The sequence below is a fragment of the Lissotriton helveticus genome, chromosome 7 (genome assembly GCF_964261635.1).
Source record: "Lissotriton helveticus chromosome 7, aLisHel1.1, whole genome shotgun sequence".
In the NCBI taxonomy this organism is placed as follows: domain Eukaryota; kingdom Metazoa; phylum Chordata; class Amphibia; order Caudata; family Salamandridae; genus Lissotriton; species Lissotriton helveticus.
The window spans coordinates 1,767,374,978-1,767,400,187 of NC_136068.1; the positions used below are offsets into that span (position 1 = coordinate 1,767,374,978).

The 25,210-nt window shown below is 42.0% G+C and overlaps 1 long non-coding RNA gene across 1 annotated transcript in view; it reads left to right on the forward strand.

Moving 5' to 3' along the window:
• LOC144770747 (uncharacterized) overlaps nt 1-25,210 on the forward strand; it is a 502,054-nt gene that overhangs the window by 46,103 nt on the left and 430,741 nt on the right. Inside the window, exon 2 of the long non-coding RNA XR_013599001.1 lies at nt 23,131-23,226. This is a non-coding gene — a long non-coding RNA (uncharacterized LOC144770747). The remainder of the gene's footprint in view (nt 1-23,130; nt 23,227-25,210) is intronic.

The following is a 25,210-nucleotide window of genomic DNA, read 5'->3' on the forward strand; positions in this document are numbered from 1 at the left end:
AGTCAAGGTTTCCTTGGACTCCATTCCACAGGAGCTCATTATCAGGTGAACAGTGGACACAGGCCCTTCACAGGTCTGGCTATAGACAGTGCTCTTGGGAGAACTATTATTACAAATCCTTCACCATACAGAGTGTCATTTGGCTCCACCCCGTGAGAGTATTTCTCTTGCACATCATGCTGTTGGCTGTTTGGATGTATCCTTCTGCATTTTTTTGCAATCCTTGAGGGTACCATCTGTGAAGTGAACTGTGTCATCACACGTTACATTTGTTTATCTCAAACTTGTATACACGAACCATACCACAGCTAACCTAGCATACTTACTGTAACAAACTTACCCCACCTACCTTACCTAACCTAGCATCCCCAATTTAAAATACCTAATCTACCATATCTCCTAAACATGCAAAACTGCCATACCTGACTTAACATGGTCACATTTACAACCTACCCTGTCATACTCCTCTTCTATACCTACCTATCACATCCATTTACTATTCTTGGATATTTCCACTAATAAACAAATGCATGCCTACGTAATATTTAATTTAAAATCAATGTGCATTCAATTTCCTTTAAACTTTTTACAATTCATTGCATTATTCCTATTCTAATGTTGTGCATACAGGCACATAACTATCACAATTCACATACATTGTTCACCCAAATAAAAAATAACACAAGACACTTGTTTTTCAACAAAACTATCACTGCTTACGACGTAAATAGCAAGCCAGAACTACTGGCATTGCTAGTGCTTGTTAATGGTTGCACATAAGCAGCATGGTTGAACATTTTGGATTTATCTGACCTGCAGACACTGACCAGTTCGGATCTAAACGAAACCCGGTAGAGTCCATTTTATGTTGAGCTGATGCAGGGACTCTTGGCTATCAAATGTTCTTCTCCTGTACAATACCACTATACGGCATGTTGGTTTGCTACTTATTATTAACGTGACCAGCTGTCCTCCTGCCAAATATTCATATCTAGAGATGAATGATAGAAAATTTATAAAGCGCGAACTAAGCCCAAAGGCATCAAGGCGCTATCGGACAGACGGGCCAACAGGCACACACAGCATACATACTAAGATTTACTTCACGGAGAACATCCAGGTCTTTAAGGACTTACGAAAAAAGGAGTGGGTTTGCTGGCCCGAGAGGGAGACGGGAAGAGCGTTCCACGCCCTAGCTGCCAGATGATAAAAGGCTCTTCCCCCTCCCCCATTTCGTCCTTTTAAATCTAGGAACCACTAACAAATTTTGGAATTCTAAGAGAAAATAAGTTTTAACTACTCTAGCTGTCCCCACACCTGCCCCCAATTAGTGTAATGGGGGATCTCCAAGGACTCTCTGTTGTACACAAGGTAGAAATCCAAAACTTGAAAGTGGATTACCACATAGATTGTATGCCTGCGTTCCAAAGAAATATGGACCAGTGTTGAGCACAATTTAGTTCTGGACTCGATGATCCACCCATATTAAATATTTAGAGCTAGTAGATTGAGAAAAGTCAAGCAGGAGCAGCGGTACTTGAGGATGATTCCATATGCGCATGTCAAGGCCGTCCACTATGCTTATAACGAATTTACAGATTCTTAGGTGGTCACTTCTCGTGTCCTATGAATATTGTTGCACATTTATTCTACCATAAATTCCGATGTTACCCTTGCAAGATAGTAGATAAAAGGATGAAATATTTAATGAAGTCAAAAGATTCCTTGTTAAAAGCAGCTGTTATCTCAGTTGGTTAAACGTATGTCTTTAGGAACTTTGATCCTTGTTCACCCAAGGGTGGTATGTTTCTTGTTTCGGGTGTTGGAGTACACACCTAGGCTGACCTGAGAAAAATTGAGACATATCAGTGATAATTTTGATGTTAAAAAGTCTTTATGGTTTGATGAGCGTCCCTAGCACAGTGACTGACAGTCCGTCTAGCTTTTTCCATTCCCACTATCACAGTTCCACGTGCCACCATCCTTCACAAACCGTTCTCAGCATCTTGCAAGCTGACGACTCTTGCGGAGATTCTAAATGAGAATCTTTCCTTGAGTCATCAGGTTGCTTTCTCATTGCTTGGTCGCATCATTATTGGTTTCACAGTTAGATGCACCCGCATTTCGCCCACAGCTATACTTGGATCTGGGGAAATATATCTTAGGAAACATAAACTGTCTCAGAATACTGGAGCATGTTTGATCACCAGCCTTTGAAGCCGCAACAGTGATTCTATATAAAGGTATGGGAATTTACAGGTGTCTGGCAGAAATGAAAATGACTTTTTTTTCAAATTGTTGTAAGAAATTGGATTTTTGTTTTGGTTAACATGAATAGTTTGGCATGGAGTTAACTGGGTATTTTATTACAGTCAAGTCATATGTCGAAGCTGAGATTTTTATTAGGAAATGTGCAGTTATATTTATACTTTTTTTCTTCTTTGTTGATATTCTGCTATTTTGTAAATTTGTAGTAAGAAAATGAAATTAAAATATTTCAATATCACATGCATATCTTCAATGGTGCAAAGTGCATGCTAGCGTGAATTTCAAATCGATACTCCTCATCTATTAACTGGCGGTTAAAAACAGCCCTTGAAAATATTGATTAAGGGGTCAATTTACTTGAACTGTCTGACAAGGGCTTTGGCACAAATTTCCTTTTTTTTTTTTTTACAGATTAAGCACACATACAACTATTTAGGAATTGCCCGTACACAGGGCTTTAAGTGGAATGAAAAAAACTGGGGGGTGTCTCTCAAAGGGGCGTGGCCAATGTAAGTAAGGGCGTGGCGTAAAACATGTAAGCTAAAAATCTATGCTTAGCGTAGTGTGCCGCCTGATTTGTATTTTGCTGTTTCTGTCATTGCATCCAGATGTATGATACAAGTCACATCCTACCTACAACAAGCCAGGACAATTGGCTTTGTCAATGGTTGTTAGTTGCATAAGATAGATAAGCAGCAACTATGGCTATTATATAATATTGAAAGCCCTGGTGACACCAAAACAATGTTGCTGCTCCTGAGTTTCAAAAAGAGAAGTGAAATCCAGAGAGAAAATGACTTTCTTTAAAAAATGTCCCTTCTCCTACAACACTCACCTGGCATGACGTCATGTTGTAACTTCTCCACTAGTGAGAAAAGCAGTGTGAGCATGCACACATCGGTGTGCCTGCTGTCACTGCAGTCCGGAAAGAAATGGACCGCCTGTGCGAGGGCACAAAACGGAACCCGATAGAGACCCGTTTCGAAGCCCCCTTAAAAATACTGCCGGTGCTCAGACCCGGTTCGACCTGGCCCACTTAAAGCCCTGCCCGTACAGATGTTTAGGATCAGCATGTGTTTAGAGATATTCTTGATAGGTAGATAGTTTTGAAAGGACCTCCAGATCCATAATTTTCAGCACTATTGGAACTAAGTTTTGAATTTTCCAACCAGTGTGACTTGAACTTTACTCATTCCAGTTTCAATTAAGACCCATCGCTTTCACGAGTATGTATCAATTACCAGATACTTTTCACAGTGTGAAGACATTCCATGTTCACTGTCATAGATACTCACTCGAACCGTAAAGAATAATGACTCTTTGTAATAAACATGGTCCACCGAAAGCTCCATGCTCTATACGCAGCTCTCCCTTATGTAAGAACACGCAAACATATCACCCTATATAGATTCTTAAAAGTGATTTAGAAGCCTCCCTCCCACAAAATTAATACCCGTACAGCATTAATGGGGAAAATCTAATATCAAAATGCTTTTTCAAAGGTTAGAGGCACGCCTGGTTGAACCACGCGTGCCTCTGCCAAAGAGCCCGAACCACGAATGCTTCTCAACAATGCATTCCTTTACCACACATGCCTTTTCCGTGCATGCCTTTGCCACGCAATTTTGTGGTAAAATCATCTTTGGTAAAGTTCATGCCCCTTTCCGTCCTCTCTGAGTCCTAACATCCTGGCCCCTGCACTATAACCCGACCGCCAGCACTAAAAACGAAACTACCCCTTAAACTTTAAACTATCCTGACTCCCCCTGCCCTAAAAACTGACCCCCTTGCCCTGAAAACGTCCCCTCCTCCCTTCCCTGAGCCCTAAAACTCTGCCCCTACTTCAAGCCTACCCCAAACCACCTCTTGCTCTAAGCCCTAAAACCCCACCCATGGAAACTGCCCCTTCTGCCCCCCTGCCCTGAGCCCTAAAACTCTGCCCCTTAACTTAAAACCTACCCTGACCGCAGTCTCCTGCCCAGCTTACCTCGTTGTGTCCCGTCCTACGCGCTACTCCTCCTCTGCAGTTCCTCTCCCCACCTGCCAGCAGATAGAACCCGACCGCCTTAACCTCGCCTATGCGTGGTTCAGCCATATGCGTGGTTAATAAGCAATTCAATCATTGCTGAGACACGGAACTGTGAGGACCACTGCCTTTCAGACCGCCGATCGAACGTAGCCGTGAATTGTACACGGACCATGATGGCGCTCTCAACCCCGTCCAGGCTTTATTCCTGAATCACCCTGAGCTAAATTATCCACTTGATGGTTACTCGAGTGCCCCATTTGGGAGTTCATAGTGAATACGACTTGAATTGACGAATCCACACCGTGGCTTCCCATTCAAGGAGAGGGTGACTTATCCACCTTCATCCAGGTTGCCCCAGAACACCCTTGTCTTGAAGAAGATCCGCACGGCCGAGGCTGTGAATTACCTTTGCGCCTTAAGTCGGATCGAAACGTCGACGCCCTTACATGAGCCTAGACTTACCTTTTTGTGTTTCCCACAGTGCAAATTTTGAATATTATTCTGTAGTTTCACACATGACTCAAATTTTGTATAAATATAAGTGGAGCTAGGCTGCTCATGACGGTGAATGATAACCGATCATAGTGCTGTTTGAAAATAATTTGAATCTCTTGTTTTTCCTATGTCACTGAATGTCACTGAATTTCCTTCCTTTTTCCCACTGAGCACTCCTCATTCTATTTAGCACGTTCCCTCTTTTGGAGCAACCTTTATTCATTCAATTGATGTTTCTTGAATTACCTATATCTTGAACACTAACTAAAACCAGTACATTAAATTACTTGATGAATATATATAATTTTGGTCTGGTCTGTCTGTCTATCCTCGTGTGCAACTGAGTTTTATGATAAAATTGATTCACGTTCTCAGAAGGTTGCCTCAAGTTGTGATTCCAGGCTCCTGTCCAAATATATAAATCAAATTAACAAATGTTCTTTGACCAAATGCTTGTTGTAAATTAGGTTCTAGGACCACTGTATTTTGTATCACGTAGTGCCCAGGTCCAGGACTAACCATTTTTTGAAATGGCCATATGCGTTGTTAAGGGAAGCAGTGTTCAGCTTGCGATGACACGGATTGCATTGTGTGCTTGAAGCCGCATTGTTAAGTTTGTTTCCCTTTATAAGACCCAGAGACTCAGACTGCTGCCTGATTTTCAATTTTGCAATAACTCTGTCTTTGTTCTGCTCTGGTACTATGTCCTGCAGCCAAAAGATTGTCCCTTTTTGTTAGGCTTTTCATTCTTTAACTTTGCTACCGAATAACATACTAATAAAGTAGTTGCCCATCCAGTAATTGGCTGTGTGAGAAATTCCTTTGAGGCCTTCTGAGGAAGGTCTATTAAAATATAATTAGTAAAAGCCAACAAAAGTAGACTTATACATTTTTTTAATGTTGGTAAATGAATTTTAGAACTAGAAGTGTCATAAAAATGTAAATACATTTTGATATCTAGGCAAATCTACCTGCCAATATGGAGAGCTTGAAAAATTCCTATATTACCTTACCCAGTGTATTATCAGACATGGGGACTCTAGGCAGCATGTGTCGCATGTGGGCACATCCCAGAAGGTTGACGGAACGCTAAGAAGGAAGGGGGAGCATTGTTCCCCCAAAGTTCTTTTCAATATTGGACAAAACTTGCAGAGGTCCTATTCCATGCATACGGAATACAATTAAAGGGGTGCCATTAATTAAACACATAGCTCACTGTATAGACCAGTAAAATACAATTCTCTAGTTTTATCAGTATAGGTTGAAATGGGCAAAGAGCTGTGTTCGTTTTACGGAGTTTCAGGGGTTGGGGTTCCGTAAACTTATATGCATTGGATCTTAATTGAGAGGTTGAAATCAAAATGCGATTAAAGCAAAATTTTTAGAGGCTCACGCAAATGCAGATGAGGGCCTTGCATTTAATATCCATTGTGTTCAGGATATAGTCATTAAGAGCTTCCATACATCATCCTGGGGTCTGCAGATGAGTTTTTTGATAGCAGGAGGTTGCAAGGCAGCCTGCAGTCTAGGATAGATGATGGTGGGAATAGGATGGTGATGAAAGCTGGTCTTGCTTTGCAGAACTCTACCTGTGCACACCCTCATATATCGTTCCCTTTGAATGTGCTGGGGCTCATGGCTTGTAACAACCACCCTGCGTGGGACATCACACTCTTGAAGTAATATCGCACTTTCTGCAGGAATTTTCTAGAGGCTCCATTGGTTCAGCCAAGAGAGGACACTGACTCTGCTTAAGATCATATAGGTTGGATTTTGGGCTTCCCCCTCCCTCGGCGGACCCAAGAACCTTCCCAACTCAATTGCCCTCATTGGAGGCACCTTGAAGCCATAAACTTGGGTTAAAGTCAAATCATATTCTTAAAGAAATAAAGAGAGAACAGATAAAAAATATGTTATTTACAAGATGCACTATATGTGAAACTGAATAGTTTATTGTTTTTAAATCTATTAAGTATATTCATTACTTACCAGCTTTCCTGCTTTCCCGTTTTTCCCCTGTGTAAATGCTTACAATTACTTTGCTGCCTATCTGTACCATTACTTTGCTATTATCTCGGAATTGGCATCGTTCACAAAACACATTTGCTGTTGTAAGTCACACTATCAACTGCAAAACTGTAGTATTTAGGGTCAGAATTCCCAGGCACAGAATCACAGAATCCGGTGTGCTAATCAGTTTTGAAGAATCCAAATGCTCATTTATGTTGAATTGGTATTGGCTCAGGTATTTCCCCCCCATTTTACACGTCAAGACCAAAGTGTAAAATAAACTGAAGTGGATTTCAACCTTTATCTAACAGTAAGACAGTATATAAGGGTTAAATATTGAAACGGAAGTGTAGCTGCGTATAGATTTCCATTCATAGACAGCAGGATTTTTGTGAGCACCTACAAATTATTACTTAACAAAAATGTGGACATAAGCCTACAATTCATAAATTAAATGATCTTCATTGAGCAAACTCCCCTGTCCGCTACCAGCAGGCTGTACATTACTTGTTGATTCTTAGCTACCCACATGGCATCTTACCAAGGAGGTGTAAATTACTCAGGGGATTATCCCTCCATTTCTGGGTGCTTACTTGGAGGTTACAGGTACTCCTCCTACTTTGACCACCTTTCTTCACCAAATCAGTGGTACCCAAGTTTACTGCCTGCATTTATTATCTGCAATATGATTAATTAAATGCAATTAAATAACCTAGAAACATTTCAATTAATCTCAATTGTGTATAAAACAATATACATTCATGAAAACCTAAAATGCATTCCATGTACTAATATAGTTGTCATTTAGTATTTAAAAAATCAACATTTTCAATAGGAGTTGTGGATACAATACATGCATATTAAACACATAAATACATATAACATGCATTTCAGCATGTAAGTGGTTAAAAAAATTTAACTTCTATGGAATGATAAATCATGGAGGTATAACCCAGGGCTAAAACCGAGGTAGAAAGACAAGGATACTGCATCCCAAAAGCAACCACGAAAAACTGATGGGTTAAATAGTCAATATTTTTAAACCATCAGGTAGTTCATGAAAATCACTGGATAAAGTTGTTCAACATAAATTTTGTTGATTTACTTAAAATAATGTCGGTCTCTAATATTTTCAAAAGGGAACTTTCTTAATAGATCAATGAATTACTGTTATCTGTAGGTTTTGGCAAATCATGTGATTTAAAAAAAAAATCCATGAAGAATTTGTGAAATTATGCTTTCGTAGCAAAATGTGATTTGCTGGTATTTGGTTCCACATTTTGAGTGATTAGTGTAATGAGTAATTTAAAAAAATGGACATGAATTTCACGTAACACAAATCTCTCCCTCGTAATTAAAATTTCACCCAGGCCTACTTATCAGTTGAATGATACAAAACAAATAAAATGAAATATGTTTGTTGTTTCAATACATTCAAATAAATAACAGAATGCACATAATGTAGGACATGTTTTTCATTATCACTTAATGGGTTTTGTGATCAGATTTTTCTTTGGAAACGTAGATGAAATATTGACAGGTATGACAGTGTGTTTAGACTGTGGTAACTGCTACTTCTGAATGTACAATTACAGACACATGCAATATGAATACTGCCTGGAAGACACATGGCACACAAGTAATGCAAGGTCCACCAATTTTGTGGGTAATAACTGTGTTTTCTGAAATCAAGTTCTGTTTAGATAACAAATGAGCATACAATTGTGAGATGTTATAAAATGTTTTCTTTCTAATCAGATCGATACATGGGTAGGTTTCTATGCTCATGATTCTACAATTTTGATTTCTTTATTTGTCACATTCGTATAATGGATTTTAATATATTGAATTTCACTCTTATAGAGAATTATCCAAAAATATAGTGTTCCTCATACCTTTTAAGTAGTGAAACATGATTGGACCAAAATCCATAAATCATCCAGAGCAGCCAATATAACACAAACGTCATTTTTTGTTTATAATAGACTTTTATTGACACCGAAAGCTCTATGTAAACGACTTATGACAGTACCTGATGCTTGCTGGACTTGTACCTCCCCGAATGCTGATTTATTTCACATGATTTCCTCCCCGAATGCTGATTTATTTCACATGATTTTCTCCTGCTCAATTGTGCATAATTTCTGGAAACAAGTATGGTCTCAAATTAACCTAATTTATGGAACTACGTTTTTTTTTTCTTTTATTAATGTTTTCTTAGGAAGTTTATCATCCTGCTGGGAGAATGTTATGCCTAATGTTAAAATTATTGATTTATTGTTACCGGCTGCATTTCAACAAATTACTGCAAATTGGAAAGTTTTACAAACATTTCTTATAAGGCATGGTGGTATACTGTTTGCCATAATCATAGATTAGACATAGCTTTCGTACATCCCTTACATTTGGCAACGTAACGCCTGAACTTATGGGCACCCATCACATTATGCCTAGACATAAATGCCAAGCGCTTTTCTCAGCTGCAACCATTTCGACAAGAAGTTCTAAAACCCCCTTGAATCCCCTTAATGCTACCATTTGTTTTTAATATTTTAATGACTTCCATGTTCTATTTACATTGTTTTATTCTTTTTATCTCTTATTTATGAGTCAATTTTGAATAACTATTGTAACAATTTCAATTGTAATGACATGAGTATACTATTATGAATTGTATGTTGACTTCTTTTTTTTGTAAATAAAACCTTTCTGAACTTAAAAAAAGTAGTGACACATGATGGCTTTTTTTTATTTTTCTTGCCAAATCAGAAAAAAACTTACAATTCAAAATATGATGTGGGTGTTGAAGTTATAATCATTGACCAATTACAGTCCAGATCAACGAGAAGACGTCAGATTGTGTGTGGATCCAACTGATGTAGAGGACAGAGGGGCTATGGGCGCTTGAGAAGGATGTAGTTAATGGAATCCTGATTGGAGAAGGGTCAAAAAGTCTTGTCAGTGGATCAGTAATGATGAAAGTGGTTGATCAGCTTAGAGTTTCACACAAAAAGGGTAAGAGGGTAATGGTGGAGTTGAAGCAAACGCGGTGGAGTTTCTGTACAGGAGGTTGCTAGCACAGTTCTGCAAATGTTTTGCAATCGTTTGTCATTAACAAGAAGTCTCCACCTAAGGAGGCTTTATCAGGCAGCTTCTGCAAAGTATGATTGATGGAATTCTCAACCTAGTTCCTGGAGTGAATGTTAGGGGTGATCGCTTTTGACATTGTACAATGTCTGGAACCGTCTTAGAGGGCTTTTGTATGTTCTGGAAGGAGATTTCCCATCTGTCCATGTCCTTTCAACAGTAGGTTGTGAAAGTGAGAATGGGTTTTGGGAGGCAAATCTCCCTCTGATGCCAAATTTTATCTGCAGTTTCATTGCTTCCATTCCTCTCAACCACTTCTTTTTCAACATTCCCAAAACCATGCCCCAGGCTCCCCTGCTATTGCATCCTTAATATGCCAGGAGCCGTAATGCACTTGGCACAAAAGAGTGTTTGGCATGCCCGTTGCTGCTGTAGCATTTGAGGGAGGTGTTTTACACAGGACATGCTTTCTTACTTCTGCCTCACCTGTGTCCTTCGACAGGTACAAATAGTTGATGGTTGGCAGGGGACATGAGCCGCGGCGTGGTCCTGTGAGGAAATTGCACGGCTGCTGCTTCTGCAGTTGGAAGCTTGCCACCATTTTGAGCAGCTTTAGCGAGTGTGCCTGAAATGGCGTCCTTAATGGCTGCTGGCAGCCCTAGACTTCATTCCGCTCTGTGCTTGAAGGGGATCTGAACTGGATATTCCCAGCTCTTGTGCATGTTTGTGTGTAGAAAGGGAAGATGAGCAGCGGAGAGAACCACACAGGGGAGCAACGGAGTAAGGAACTAGAGGGGGGTAAGCGATTATTTTCTCCTTCTCTGGATCTTTTCTCCTTTTCCACCTTCTCTTTCCGTTCTTTCTTTTATCTCCCTTTCTTTTAACCCCTTCTTTATCCAGTGCACGCTTCTTGGCCAGTGATGCGTAACGGTGGTGCCCCATCTGATCCATGCCACATCATAGATTTACCGCCTGTGTTTAGCATGTGATGCAGCGAGAAGGGAGCGCAGAGACCTCCTGGCAGCACTAAGCTCGAAAACTATTGCTGCCCATAGATGGTGCCTTCCCTGCCCTCCAGGGATGACGTGACGATTGTTTTTAACTCCAAGTATTCCTAAGCTCTCTACACACAATGGACCTTTCTCATCCTGCCAAGTGTGTTGTACTCTTTTTTTTAAAGAAGTACAAAGTGCCATAGCTACTGGTGCTGTTGTCTGCCCAGTGGCATAACATAAGCGGTGCCCGAGCTCCAGGGAGCCCCCCGAGTTTCAGTACGCCACTGCGTCTACCCGGGTATGCACCGACACATGTCAATCTTCTGCTCCAGTGTGGGAAAAGGTTTAGGGAGGAAGTGGAAAAATTGCAACATAATGGATCACTTTTTGTTTGAGACGTTGCTTCTGAATGTTTGAATCCCAGGAAGTGACCAAAATATCGAACAGTTAAAATAAAGTCCAAAGTATAATACGATGCAACTTTAAAGTTAAGTACCAAGCCAAAATATTTGCAAAGGAAAAGTAATGTTTTTAAAGGCAACAATTCCCAAACTACGTGCTTTACAAGTTCAATTGCTGAGCAAAACGTTTAAAAAAGAAGCCCTATTTTCTGTGGAAAAAAATGAAAACTATAAATATACTGCAAAGAAGCACATCAGTTTATTTATAGTTTTACGTTTTTGCAAAGCATACTGGGCCACTCTTTGGATCTATGAGTGTTGAAGAGGGTGTAATGAGTGCACAGGGGACATTCCCCATGGTGGCTAAGGATGGCAAAGGGATGGTACGTCCAAAGACTGAGCTCACACGTGGATGGTTATAAGGTCGCGCTAGTGGGGAGGGTTTAACCGCTTCCGTGCGGCGCGTTAGCCGCGCCCTGTGCTGGACATTCCAGAACAGGGCGCGGTCGTGACGGAACCGTTCCGTCATCAGCACAGCTCAGCCGTAACTGATGACGGAACGGTTCCGTCACCAGCATCGAAGGGGTTAAAGAGTAAACACAGAGGGGTCCCTCCTAGATAAACGTCATTTAAAAGAAATGTTTCTCAAGTGGCACCATAACATTTTTCCCTCACAATACCTTTACATTTATTAGTATAATATTTTAATAATTTGCTGATTTTAATTCCCCCAAAGTGAGTTCTTAGCATCACCACTAGTTATATTGGTGATGTCTGAATATGTCCTCTTCCTGTTCCCCAAAAGATCATTGCGATTTCCAGAGCAGCTAGAAGCAATGTTGGGAGGCTACCAGAGACATCACCTCATTTCTTAGGGGGGGCTGATGGATTCTGGGAATGCAACGTGTTTGTACTCGGTTTGCGTTTTCATGGGCAGGTGTGGTCAGGAACGACCCTAGTATTCTTAATACCTGAGGCCGGCTGCCACATGTCGTTAGCCCAGTCCCTATATCTGGCCGCAGCGGCCAACGTCCGGTCACTACACTGAGGAGTCAAAAGAAGCGCTAAGGACGATGATCCCGAACTGGACTCAGCCTCGAGGGACGTATCGATGAAGGGGAGAATTGAAATTCAACGTTGAACATGGAAAATGCAGACTATGTAACAATGCCGAGTAGAAAACATATAGAATTTTAAAAAAATACAGTGGTGAAAAAAGGTCAGTGAAAGGTGTGGAGCCACGGAAAATGTGGGGCTTCCATGTGACACAGAATGCACATGTTGTGGGCTAGCCTTTAATAGTAATGACATATGATTTAGATATATAGTGAACATAAAAGAAGGGCTTTTCCTGCCACTACCTGAATACTTTATTCGTCCTCCTCTGAAGAAGAAGGCAGACGCCTTCGAAACGCGTCAGGATACACGACGAATCAGGCTTGCATCACGAACCCTGTTCCTGTGTCTCTCAGCTATCTAGCAACTATTGTGAGAATAAACCTTGAACAGAAGCCCCGCGAGTGTGGTTGGTGTTTTTACACTTTGAGCGCACATATCTGAAAGGTCCCATCACCTTTGAGAAGAGTGCTCGACGTCTTGATGGGGATAGGAGCGCTGTAGTGAAACTGCATTACGTCAGAGCACCGCCAAACAGCGAGATGGAATGAGCCCGTAATGGTGAGCATCCAGCTTAAGGGGAGATGAATCCTTCTTTGCCCCTGCTCTAACACCATGACGCTGCACGGCTGGCGAGGGAGTTTCTAGTCCATGGCTGTTTCCCGACAATTGAGAACTCAGGACTCGGTCGCCATAAGCGATAAGCATCACTCGCAGGAATACAAGCACCATAAGGCATGGCGCCCATCCAGGGGCGTGTCATGAACATAAAAGAAGGGCTTTTCCTGCCACTACCTGAATACTTTATTCGTCCTCCTCTGAAGAAGAAGGCAGAACCTTCGAAACGCGTCAGGATACACGACGAATCAGGCTTGCATCACGAACCCTGTTCCTGTGTCTCTCAGCTATCTAGCAACTATTGTGAGAATAAACCTTGAACAGAAGCCCCGCAAGTGTGGTTGGTGTTTTTACACTTTGAGCGTATATATATATATATATATATATATATATATATATATATATATATAATCCAATTGCCTCAGCTTTCCAGGGTGCACTCTACAGCACGTTCCCTCGACGGTCTTTAGCATTTCTCGCCCTCATCCGGGTAATTATATTCGCCTGACGCGTTTCTGTGGCCCAAGTACCACTTCCTCAGAGGCGTTCTCCTGCATTGGCTGAATTGCGCTTCTATCACGCATGCTTATTTGCTGATTACCATTTGTGGGACCGGCTTAATTTCTTGATTGATCCGCACTGCATGCTGGTCTTAGTAGTCCTTTGCGCAAGAAATGTTTTTTTCAGCTAATGCAGATATTTGGAGATAGTGTCATTTTCCTTAGTAGGATCCGATTCGTGAAAGCGAGTCATTTAACATGCAACGCGCTGTGCTGACAGATTGGAAAGGTTCCTCTGCCTTGGCCGCTCGCTTGTCTGAGCCGGTGCATCCTGCACGGGAAGGCCCCCGTGTCAAATTTTTATAATCCAATTGCCTCAGCTTTCCAGGGTGCACTCTACAGCACGTTCCCTCGACGGTCTTTAGCATTTCTCGCCCTCATCCGGGTAATTATATTCACCTGACGCGTTTCTGTGGCCCAAGTACCACTTCCTCAGAGGCGTTCTCCTGCATTGGCTGAATTGCGCTTCTATCACGCATGCTTATTTGCTGATTACCATTTGTGGGACCGGCTTAATTTCTTGATTGATCCGCACTGCATGCTGGTCTTAGTAGTCCTTTGCGCAAGAAATGTTTTTTTCAGCTAATGCAGATATTTGGTGATGGTAATCAGCAAATAAGCATGCGTGATAGAAGCGCAATTCAGCCAATGCAGGAGAACGCCTCTGAGGAAGTGGTACTTGGGCCACAGAAACGCGTCAGGCGAATATAATTACCCGGATGAGGGCGAGAAATGCTAAAGACCGTCGAGGGAACGTGCTGTAGAGTGCACCCTGGAAAGCTGAGGCAATTGGATTATAAAAATTTGACACGGGGGCCTTCCCGTGCAGGATGCACCGGCTCAGGCAAGCGAGCGGCCAAGGCAGAGGAACCTTTCCAATCTGTCAGCACAGCGCGTTGCATGTTAAATGACTCGCTTTCACTAATCGGATCCTACTAAGGAAAATGACACTATCTCCAAATATCTGCATTAGCTGAAAAAAACATTTCTTGCGCAAAGGACTACTAAGACCAGCATGCAGTGCGGATCAATCAAGAAATTAAGCCGGTCCCACAAATGGTAATCAGCAAATAAGCATGCGTGATAGAAGCGCAATTCAGCCAATGCAGGAGAACGCCTCTGAGGAAGTGGTACTTGGGCCACAGAAACGCGTCAGGCGAATATAATTACCCGGATGAGGGCGAGAAATGCTAAAGACCGTCGAGGGAACGTGCTGTAGAGTGCACCCTGGAAAGCTGAGGCAATTGGATTATAAAAATTTGACACGGGGGCCTTCCCGTGCAGGATGCACCGGCTCAGACAAGCGAGCGGCCAAGGCAGAGGAACCTTTCCAATCTGTCAGCACAGCGCGTTGCATGTTAAATGACTCGCTTTCACGAATCGGATCCTACTAAGGAAAATGACACTATCTCCAAATATCTGCATTAGCTGAAAAAAACATTTCTTGCGCAAAGGACTACTAAGACCAGCATGCAGTGCGGATCAATCAAGAAATTAAGCCGGTCCCACAAATGGTAATCAGCAAATAAGCATGCGTGATAGAAGCGCAATTCAGCCAATGCAGGAGAACGCCTCTGAGGAAGTGGTACTTGGGCCACAGAAACGCGTCAGGCGAATATAATTACCCGGATGAGGGCGAGAAATGCTAAAGACCGTCGAGGGAACGTGCTGTAGAGTGCACCCTGGAAAGCTGAGGCAATTGGATTATAAAAATTTGACACGGGGGCCTTCCCGTGCAGGATGCACCGGCTCAGACAAGCGAGCGGCCAAGGCAGAGGAACCTTTCCAATCTGTCAGCACAGCGCGTTGCATGTTAAATGACTCGCTTTCACGAATCGGATCCTACTAAGGAAAATGACACTATCTCCAAATATCTGCATTAGCTGAAAAAAACATTTCTTGCGCAAAGGACTACTAAGACCAGCATGCAGTGCGGATCAATCAAGAAATTAAGCCGGTCCCACAAATGGTAATCAGCAAATAAGCATGCGTGATAGAAGCGCAATTCAGCCAATGCAGGAGAACGCCTCTGAGGAAGTGGTACTTGGGCCACAGAAACGCGTCAGGCGAATATAATTACCCGGATGAGGGCGAGAAATGCTAAAGACCGTCGAGGGAACGTGCTGTAGAGTGCACCCTGGAAAGCTGAGGCAATTGGATTATAAAAATTTGACACGGGGGCCTTCCCGTGCAGGATGCACCGGCTCAGACAAGCGAGCGGCCAAGGCAGAGGAACCTTTCCAATCTGTCAGCACAGCGCGTTGCATGTTAAATGACTCGCTTTCACGAATCGGATCCTACTAAGGAAAATGACACTATCTCCAAATATCTGCATTAACTGAAAAAAACATTTCTTGCGCAAAGGACTACTAAAACCAGCATGCAGTGCGGATCAATCAAGAAATTAAGCCGGTCCCACAAATGGTAATCAGCAAATAAGCATGCGTGATAGAAGCGCAATTCAGCCAATGCAGGAGAACGCCTCTGAGGAAGTGGTACTTGGGCCACAGAAACGCGTCAGGCGAATATAATTACCCGGATGAGGGCGAGAAATGCTAAAGACCGTCGAGGGAACGTGCTGTAGAGTGCACTCTGGAAAGCTGAGGCAATTGGATTATATATATATATATATATATATATATATATATATATATATATATATATATATATATATGTATATGTGTGTATATATATGTATATGTGTGTATATATATGTATATGTGTGTATATATATGTCTATATATAATATGTATAAATAAGTGCAGCACTTGTGCCATTTTTAAGTGCTGTATTTAAAAGATGCTGCTCTATACCAAGAAACGTTTATTCTCTGGTTACCTGTGTTGTCCTAACAGAATCAAATTTTGCACTTTCACTGAATAAGTACAACAATCATGTACTACATATCAACACACACCAGTGCTTGAGTGTTGGGGCACCGAATACCTAGGTTGCGTAGTCTTAATTCCACGCCAGGCCTCGTTCTTCCATCACCAGACAGTCCCTGCCCCTTTATCTCACTCTTGCAAGTTCTTTTATTTTTCATCGCTGCTTTCTTTCTTTGTCAGAGTGTTTCTATCTTCCCCTTCCTCCTTCTGTCCGCCTTTTTTGTTTTTCTCTTTCTTGCTTTTGATCAAAGTCTGAGGTAGAAAAGTGAGTACCGTCTCCAGAAACAAGTGACAGTGGGCCCACCTGCAGTTATCCCCTCAAATTAAGCACAGCCACACATCTGTGCCAAATTATTGGACTTTATAACTTCACTGAAAAAAATGTGTGCAATGGGTATTCAGGTTTAAGCTGAATGCATAAACCTGTTGAACTTTGCTGCTTGTGGTTAGTTATGGGTAGCAATGCAACCATGACTACCCCACGCGCCAATGCGCTACACACGACCTCACATATTACTTTAGAAGTCACATTATTGATTGTACAGATGTGCCCCCTCCTCCCAGGACACTTTATAATTTGCACATTTCTGCTTTTAGAATCGGTGCCCTGGCTCTCGTACCATTAAAGTATTTTTTTAGATTTAAACATAACTAAATGGTGGCTATGTCTAACTTTATCCCTCATTCTCTCGCCCACCTTCTTGCTCGTTCCCTTCTTTCCTCATTATCACTATCTCCGTCTCACTCCCGCCTTCATGTTTTCTTTCACGTTCTCCATCTTTCTCTTTGTCACGATCTTTAAATGCCTTTCACGTTTATTCTCTATTTAACTCTGTTTCTCTCACTCGCCTTCTTAATTTCTCTTTTACCCTCTCGCTTTTTCTCCACCTCATGCCAGCTCTCTCTACCTCCCTGTGTCTTATTGTATTTCTTTACTTCTCTCTCCCCTACTATCTTTCTTCAAATTCTGTTTTAAGATCAGACTTATTGGATGCTTCATGGGGGCAACATATGGTCATTAGTTATTTCTAAGCATGAGTGGAGTTCCGCGGAACTCTGTGAAGTGACTAAAAAACTCTGCCGTGCTGCGACGAGTTCCACAAGAGGCGAAGTGCGTTAGGTCACACAGTTTGCACTGATTTTTAGCGCCTGATGTTTGTCCCAAGCTCGAAATTTCTCTATCTTAAACGGCACCATGTGCAGCACAAGAGGGCCCTGCTTCTTTCTGCCATTCGAGTAGATTTTCAACTCTAGCGGCAGCTTTCTCAATGCGAAACGGATGGTTTCTCAACGAAAACGGTCACGCCTATCTCCAACTGCCTGTGTTTTGAATTCTTACTGGGAGGTGGTCTGGTATTGGATTTGCCTCGCTCTAACTTGCTGACTTAACATGAAAAACCTTTTCGGAATCCTGCGTGCTCCGCGGAGTGTGGAAAACTCAGTGAACGGAGAAGAGTTCACTGCCCAGGCCTAGTTATTCCCTCGTCTTGTTTCCTCTAGCAGCACAGGCGATTCTGCTTCTCTCAAACTTCTTGACCTTTAGCAAAAACCTTGCAAGCTTAGGAACATTTTGTAATGTTTTTACATAAACTTCATAATGCTTTTCAGCAAGAAACAAAAAGGTGTGGCATCATGTATAGTAAACCAACATATATATGAAATAATAAGTACATAAAATGTTTTCAATTCCTCCAGCTTGTATTCCCCCGCCTCACAACATATGTTTTAATTTATTAGGTACATTTCTCATTGCATTTCTTCTAGTTCAAAATGTTCCGACCGAGGATATTTTTTATGTTTATTCAGGCATCCTACAATTTGATACACTCCTGAAGATCTGTCCATTTTCCTGGAATTGGTCAAGTGTTATTACTCAGCCAATGGTGGGCGATGTGTCTTGTGGCGAGCAAAGATCAAAGGCCCACTGGCGTCCGGGTGTGTCTTGAGCAACCCCATTCTCACGTTGTTTCAAATAATCCTACCTTGGATGCAGTTTGTGCGGGACGTCCCATTCCTGTTGTGAGGGGTTACTGCACTCTCCGTCATGTTATGTCGTGTTGGAAGAAATCACATTTACCCAGGAACAGAGCGCCATTTGGATTCTGCCTATCTACCCTAGTTCTCATGAGGAATATTAACATCTGTGTAGATGAGCTGGAAATGTAGAATTTGAAACAAAAAAAGTCGTGGAGCAAAAGTACAATTTTCTTAGGGGAATATTCTCAACACCTCTTGCAGGAAAATTGTTCACTAAAATTAAGTATGGGCGGAAAATTCATTCCGCTCGTGGAGTTTGCTAATTTTTGGCAATTTCGCGATCCGTGAATCGCACGAAATTGCCCGAAAATCCGCAATTCGCGAGATGGCGGATTTTTTTTTCTTGTTCGTGCTTCAAAAATACAATCTCGCGCGTGCGACATTGACTTACCATGATTCTGTGTTTACTGAAGAGTTTTCCTCCCGGTTCGCGTGCGCTGCGAGATTTTGGTAGCCGGCCGAGCGACGCCGCGATTGCGACCACGTCATTGCGACCCAAAACAGGAAATTGCCAACGCAAACACGTCATTGCGACCCGAAACAGGAAATTGCAAACGCGAACACGTCATTGTGACCTGAAACAGGAAAAAGGCATCGCGAGCAGGCTGGTTAAGTGGAAACAACATGTTTGCAACCGTTGCGACTGCATGCGCAAGTTCTCATTCCTGAAGTGATAAAAAAATCTCGCAAACTCGCAAAAAAAATTTCGCAAGCTTGCGGAATTTGGTGGATTTTTGCGAATCGCGATTACGATTTTGCACGAAATTCGCGTATCGCAAATTCGGCCCATGCTTAATTGAAATGCTTTATACAAGTATTTTCACTTGCAGGCAAAATGTTGGCATATTGACAAAACTCTGATTTATATGCTGGATTTGGCAAATGTTTCTAAACATCCCCAACCACAGATCCCTACTGCTCCTTTAAGATGAACATTTCTTAGATGGTATGTAAGAGAAGAGCAATGGCATGCCCTTGGCCAGGGGTGATAGATAACGCACTGAAGTAGATAGAGGATGCTCTTATTGCTACACACCAATGTGTGCTTGTGAACAGAAACCAAGGTGAGCAAACTATAGCCCTCCTGACTGACAAGAGACAAGGCTGTGGTTGCTGCCGGCATCTCGAGACTTATGTGTTCAACGAGAACCGAATTATAGCCTTGCATGTCCTCGCGAGCGCAGACTGGCAGCTTTAGTAACCGGCAGTGTCATCTTTTTCCCTGGGGTGTCCATGCCTGGTTGGATCCTGTTCTCTCCTCTCCTCAGCTCCTCGCATGAACCCAGCACTGCCTTCGAGGAAAAGACCTGATTTCCTACCGGGGCAGCTGGGTCCCACTATCCCCAGAGGGTGCTCCAGGACACTCGTTGCACCAAAGAGGACAGCGGAGCAGTTCTCAAATAAAGCTATCCTTTTCTGTTTATTCTTGAGATGGCAGCTATACCTATAAGGAGTGCCCTAATTCTAAGGCATCATTTCCCTATCTCCATTTCGGTTTCTGCATTCCTTGACCTTCCACATTTTTCTCCTGTGATGTGTTGTGGACCTCAGGCCGATCCATAGATAGCTCAGCCCAGCCGCGTGAATCTCGGACGTTATTCGTGTCGCCATAGATGTGCCTGAACCAAATTCAAATCACTCCTCTTTAATTTGCACAATTTCACATTGTGCTTGTTTATGCAGAGTTACCAAACTCATGCCCTTAGGCCACTACATCTAATTGCGCACTATTCACAGAAAGAAGTCACCAGAAACACACGAGAACAGCAGAAAGCGGGGGCTTGTTGTTTGTGATGCTGTAATTTTGTACTGCTTTTTTTTTGCACAAAATTTGTCCTTGAATTAAAAATTAATGCAAGGACATATTTCATGCCAAAATATAGCACTAATTCACAGATTACATTGTGTAATTTTGCCAAACTTTCACTTAATTATGCAAAAGCAAATTACACACTTTTTACTCACCCCTGGCCTCTTCTCCCCCTTTTGAGGGTATGAAGCCATCAGGTTTCATGTAATTCAGTCAGATTTGGACTAGTCTTTGCCGGTGCTGGCCCCCACCAGCAGGCCCATTGAGATGGCCTACCCCTACCTCATGAATCTCATAGGTCATTGATGTGACCATATCCTAATGTCTACTGTATGGGAGTTTCTAAATGCCCTAATGGCTGAAGACAACGACGTGGCCATATTGGACAGTGTGTACAGATCGCTTGCATTTGTTAACGTCAGGTTTTGATCCCCCAGCCACTTTTGAACAAATGAGACAAACTCTTGCTGTGATGTTCATCCGTGAATACTCTCGATCATACATGAACATGACCATACAAGAACACAAAACTAAGTTAATATAATCTACCAGCACTAATTGACTCGACTAATGAATAAAGCATACATGTGTGCATACATGCTGTGCACGCATGCGCAAGGATGGACCGTGTCATTGTCTGACTGCACTTTTAAACTTCTAGGTTAATGGGCCCAGCTGTTGGAATGGAAAAAACTCCCTCATGCAACAGATTACTCCCGGGGGCTTGTCACCGAACACGGTGAAAGACGGGTGCTGCGTGAAGTCCAGTTAAAGTACACACAGAGAAACCAGAATTTGAATTGACAAGGAGATTTTTACATTTGACTGACAATTGTGGACACGCAGCGTAGATCGGAACCCCAATGTGGGTCGGGAGTATCACCACATTTCAAACTTCAGCGGTTTGAAAGATATAGCCTTGAGGAAGTCGCGGGATCACGCCCCATTAGCGACGAAACACGTGTTGGCTGAGGCTGTTGACAACAGACACAAGACAACGAAAATAAAAGTCCGAAAATAAGAACCAGACGGAATTGTTCATAATTTATGTTGTATGATGACAAAATATTAACGTGTTCTCAACTACAATAGGAAAACCTGTTTACCACTTGACGTGTGCTGGGGAGTGAAGTAATTTGTTTATAGAGTTTAGGCTTTGATTTGTGGAGTTTAGTGGTTCTCCTGCACCGTCTTTATACTTGTTTCAAACCCTATACAAATTGTGTGATTCTACCAAGAGGCACCATAATCCTATACTAAATAACACGTGTCTGAGCATTTACCTCATGCAACAGATGCTCTGTAATTTTGGCGTGCGTGGACATCGCGTTTACCCGCAGAGCAGAAAACAGTGCATTACCGCTGTCTAAACTCAAGGTGTATATGTACGGAGATATATGCCAATGTCTATAAGGTGGACTACATAGCAATACACACACAATATAGAAAAAGCACAAAATGTCTGATATAAAAATATATATTATCTATTTATTTTTTCATATTTTTGCTCTTTATATGTAAGAATTTGATAACAATTTAAATACAACATGATCAAAAAGAGTACAAGATTATACAGACACAAATACAAAAAACAGAAAACAATGTCAAATGACCAGTTGGTATTGGGACTATTGACGTTGGCAGTGCGGTGAGATGGAACACTACGCGGGTTTCGGCCACAGCCTTCATCAGGAGACGGTCTCCTGATGAAGGCTGTGGCCGAAACACGTGTAAGTTGTACACAGTCTAAGAGAACAACATTTCTCTGTCTACCCAGTCCTGGAATTATCCATCTCTGCAGCAGCTTTTTGAAGTTGTCTATGTCACAAGATGATCTGATCTTTTCCGGCTGAGGAGCGGGAGGCTAGGGTTGAGAAGTGGACTGACATTAAAGACCAATAATTTTGTCCTTAGCGTGACACAATCTATTAATATAATATGCAAGATTGACATCTGCCAAATATAAAATTACACACTGCAAAACAGTATTACCATAATGCTTTACCCTAAAATGCATTCATGATAAGAACATTTGTGATGGGTAATGGCACTCATGAGGACATTCTAGAGTAGCTAAAGTCATTCACCTGTCCTCATCATGCTGACTTAAAGAAATGTTAGGCTCAAATATGTAGACTTCTGATTGGTTTGGTAAAAAATATGTATCCATTTTTGTGCGAATTTAATTAATATGCAAGATTTTAAATGTATTGTTTTAATATAAACTTTTGAAGCATGATGCTCAATAATGGGGGAAAGAGTTGCTCAATCTTTGTTTTATAAGAAACACTTTCATTAAGAAAATGGAGAAGAGAGACATTTTCTAAAGAAATTGTTCCCACCACAGATATTCATATACCATGATAATGTAAAACGAAATATTTTTACTTTTGTTGTAGCTTTTATTTTTAATCGGTATTGTAATTTACACCTATTTTGAATTTTCTTAAGGATATCATATGTTATCTTATTTAAAAGTATTTGAAACTGGTTACATTACAAATATTATAGAATCTGAAAAGTCATACTACACTAAACTGTATAACACAGATTATTGTCTAATACAAATGGTATAAAAAGCCATTCACTTATTATTAGATAAAACATAAATTCATAGGGTTATAGCACATAAAGATAACCAATAATTAAACTTTGTAGTTCGATTAAGATTTACAATTTGCATAACTGTGGTCTGTGAAGTTAGGTTTCAGAGCCAGCGGACTGTCAGAAAATCATATGTCTGGAGTGAAGAGAGCCTTTTGAGGTGTCCCTGTTAAATATCAGACTGAGTGACTGTCTCCCTTTGTCTTTTCTAGGACGAATTGTGTATCTGGACAAGAGAAGGGGCACCAGATGAGAGCTATCCTGACCGACGCCCTAGTCCGCCCAGCTGGGTAACGGGCTCAGCAGAGGTAGGACTCCGCTTCTTCATTGCCGTTTTGCCATATTTTATTGTCCGGTATTTCTATATAATTTACGTAATTGTATGGGATTTGCGTTCATTACTTGACTCCTTATGAAGGCTGATATTCATTATTTTTGTTTTACAATGGATCTTTTTTAATAACAATTATATCAATATAATGGTGGTTATTGGAGCACTTCCATATGAAGGCCTCACTGTATCAACAGTGCTCGTATACGCTAGAAGTAGTGTAAGATTTCCTTAGAGACAAAACAGTCAAGCTAGTAGCTATGCAAGCTTTACTCACACAGAACTGGCACTCTAGTGAAACTTGCGCACAGAAAACATCCAGCAAGGTAGCAGCAGTGCAAGCTTCACTCACACTGAACAGGCACACCGGTGAAACTCACACACTTGAAACATCCAGCAAGGCAGCAGCAGTGCAAGCTTCACTCACACAGAACGGACACACTAGTGAAACTCACACACTTGAAACATCCAGGAGGGTAGCAGTGGGAGCTTCACTCACACTAAACTAGGCACACCAGTGAAATTCACACACTTGAAACACCCAGCAAGGCAGCATCAGTGCACGCTTCTCTCACACAGAACTGGCTCACTAGTGAAACTCACCACAGAAAACATGCAACAAGGCGGCAGCAGCAGGAGCTTCACTCACACAGAACTGGCTCACTAGTGAAACTCACCACAGAAAACATCCAACAAGGCGGCAGCAGCAGGAGCTTCACTCACACAGAACTGGCACACTAGTGAAACTCACGCACAGAAAAGATCCAGCAAGGCAGCACCAGCGGTGGGAGCTTCACTCACACAGATCTGGCACTCTAGTGAAACTCACGTACATAAAACATCCCGCAAGACAGCAGCAGCAGTGGGAGCTTCCCTTCTAAACAGAGCCGTTACAGTGTGCACATCATATTATAATGCTTCAAATGACTAGTAAATCAGAGGCGGCAGCAGTGCAAGCTTCCTTCACATAGGATGGCTGCAGAATCCGTAATGTACCAGAGGTTTAATACTCCTGCTGCAAAGAGCATGTGCTATGCAGATCACAGAACAGTATTTTATGTGCATAGGGCAGTGGGTTGCTGCTTTTGTCACAGACATCCTTTTGTTCCTGTGCAGTTCATAAGTTACAGTCGTACTCTAGCTTAGAACGCTATGTTTTTGTCCCAGTCTTTCATTCTCCTTATGTTGCTAAAAAGGGTTTGTTTATGTAGAAATGAATTCTTATTAGTAAAGTCAACCCTTACCACTGTGTTACGTTATTAATTCTGAGTTTGTGCTACTCCAGACCAAGCACTCCTTAAAAATGCCTACCAGTATGGATGACGTGAATCCTACACCTCGTAGTCCCCTTTGTCTTATGTAACATTTTCCATACACTGATTTACACACGTATAATTCATTGTCTCTGTGTGTGTGTGAATGTGGTGTAAAATGCTCTGACACCCTACACTGGTATGAGGTATGCTATACAACAAATGAAATACATTTGAAAGAGGGACTATGGAGAGATGAGAGGCACTGTTGGAGGGTGATAGTGAGGGAATCATTGGAGAGCCCCAGTAAAGATTGCTGTATCCTGGTGCACTGTAAGGTCATCATGTAGAATCCAAAATTTTTGCCATTTTTTCTCACATTGTCTGGATGAGAACACCCCCTCCTCCCAGTGCCTTTGTAGTGGTCTGGCTCGCTCACTGCGCTTGCTCGCTATGCACCCTAAGAGGACTGGTCAGAAAATATTTGCCAGGGCTCTTTGGGTTCCCAGTCCGGTGGCCCTGACATGTTTTCTTCACATAAACAAATGTAGCATGGGAACAGCAGTGCGAGCTTCCCTCACATGAAGAACGCATAAAGAAAAGGCAGAAGCAGTGCAAGCTTCCCTTTCATACAGAGCAGGTTCCCCATTGTTTGGATCAGGGCAAACTGTCCCCATTCCCCTAAGTCACAGAGCGTGATCTCCTCCA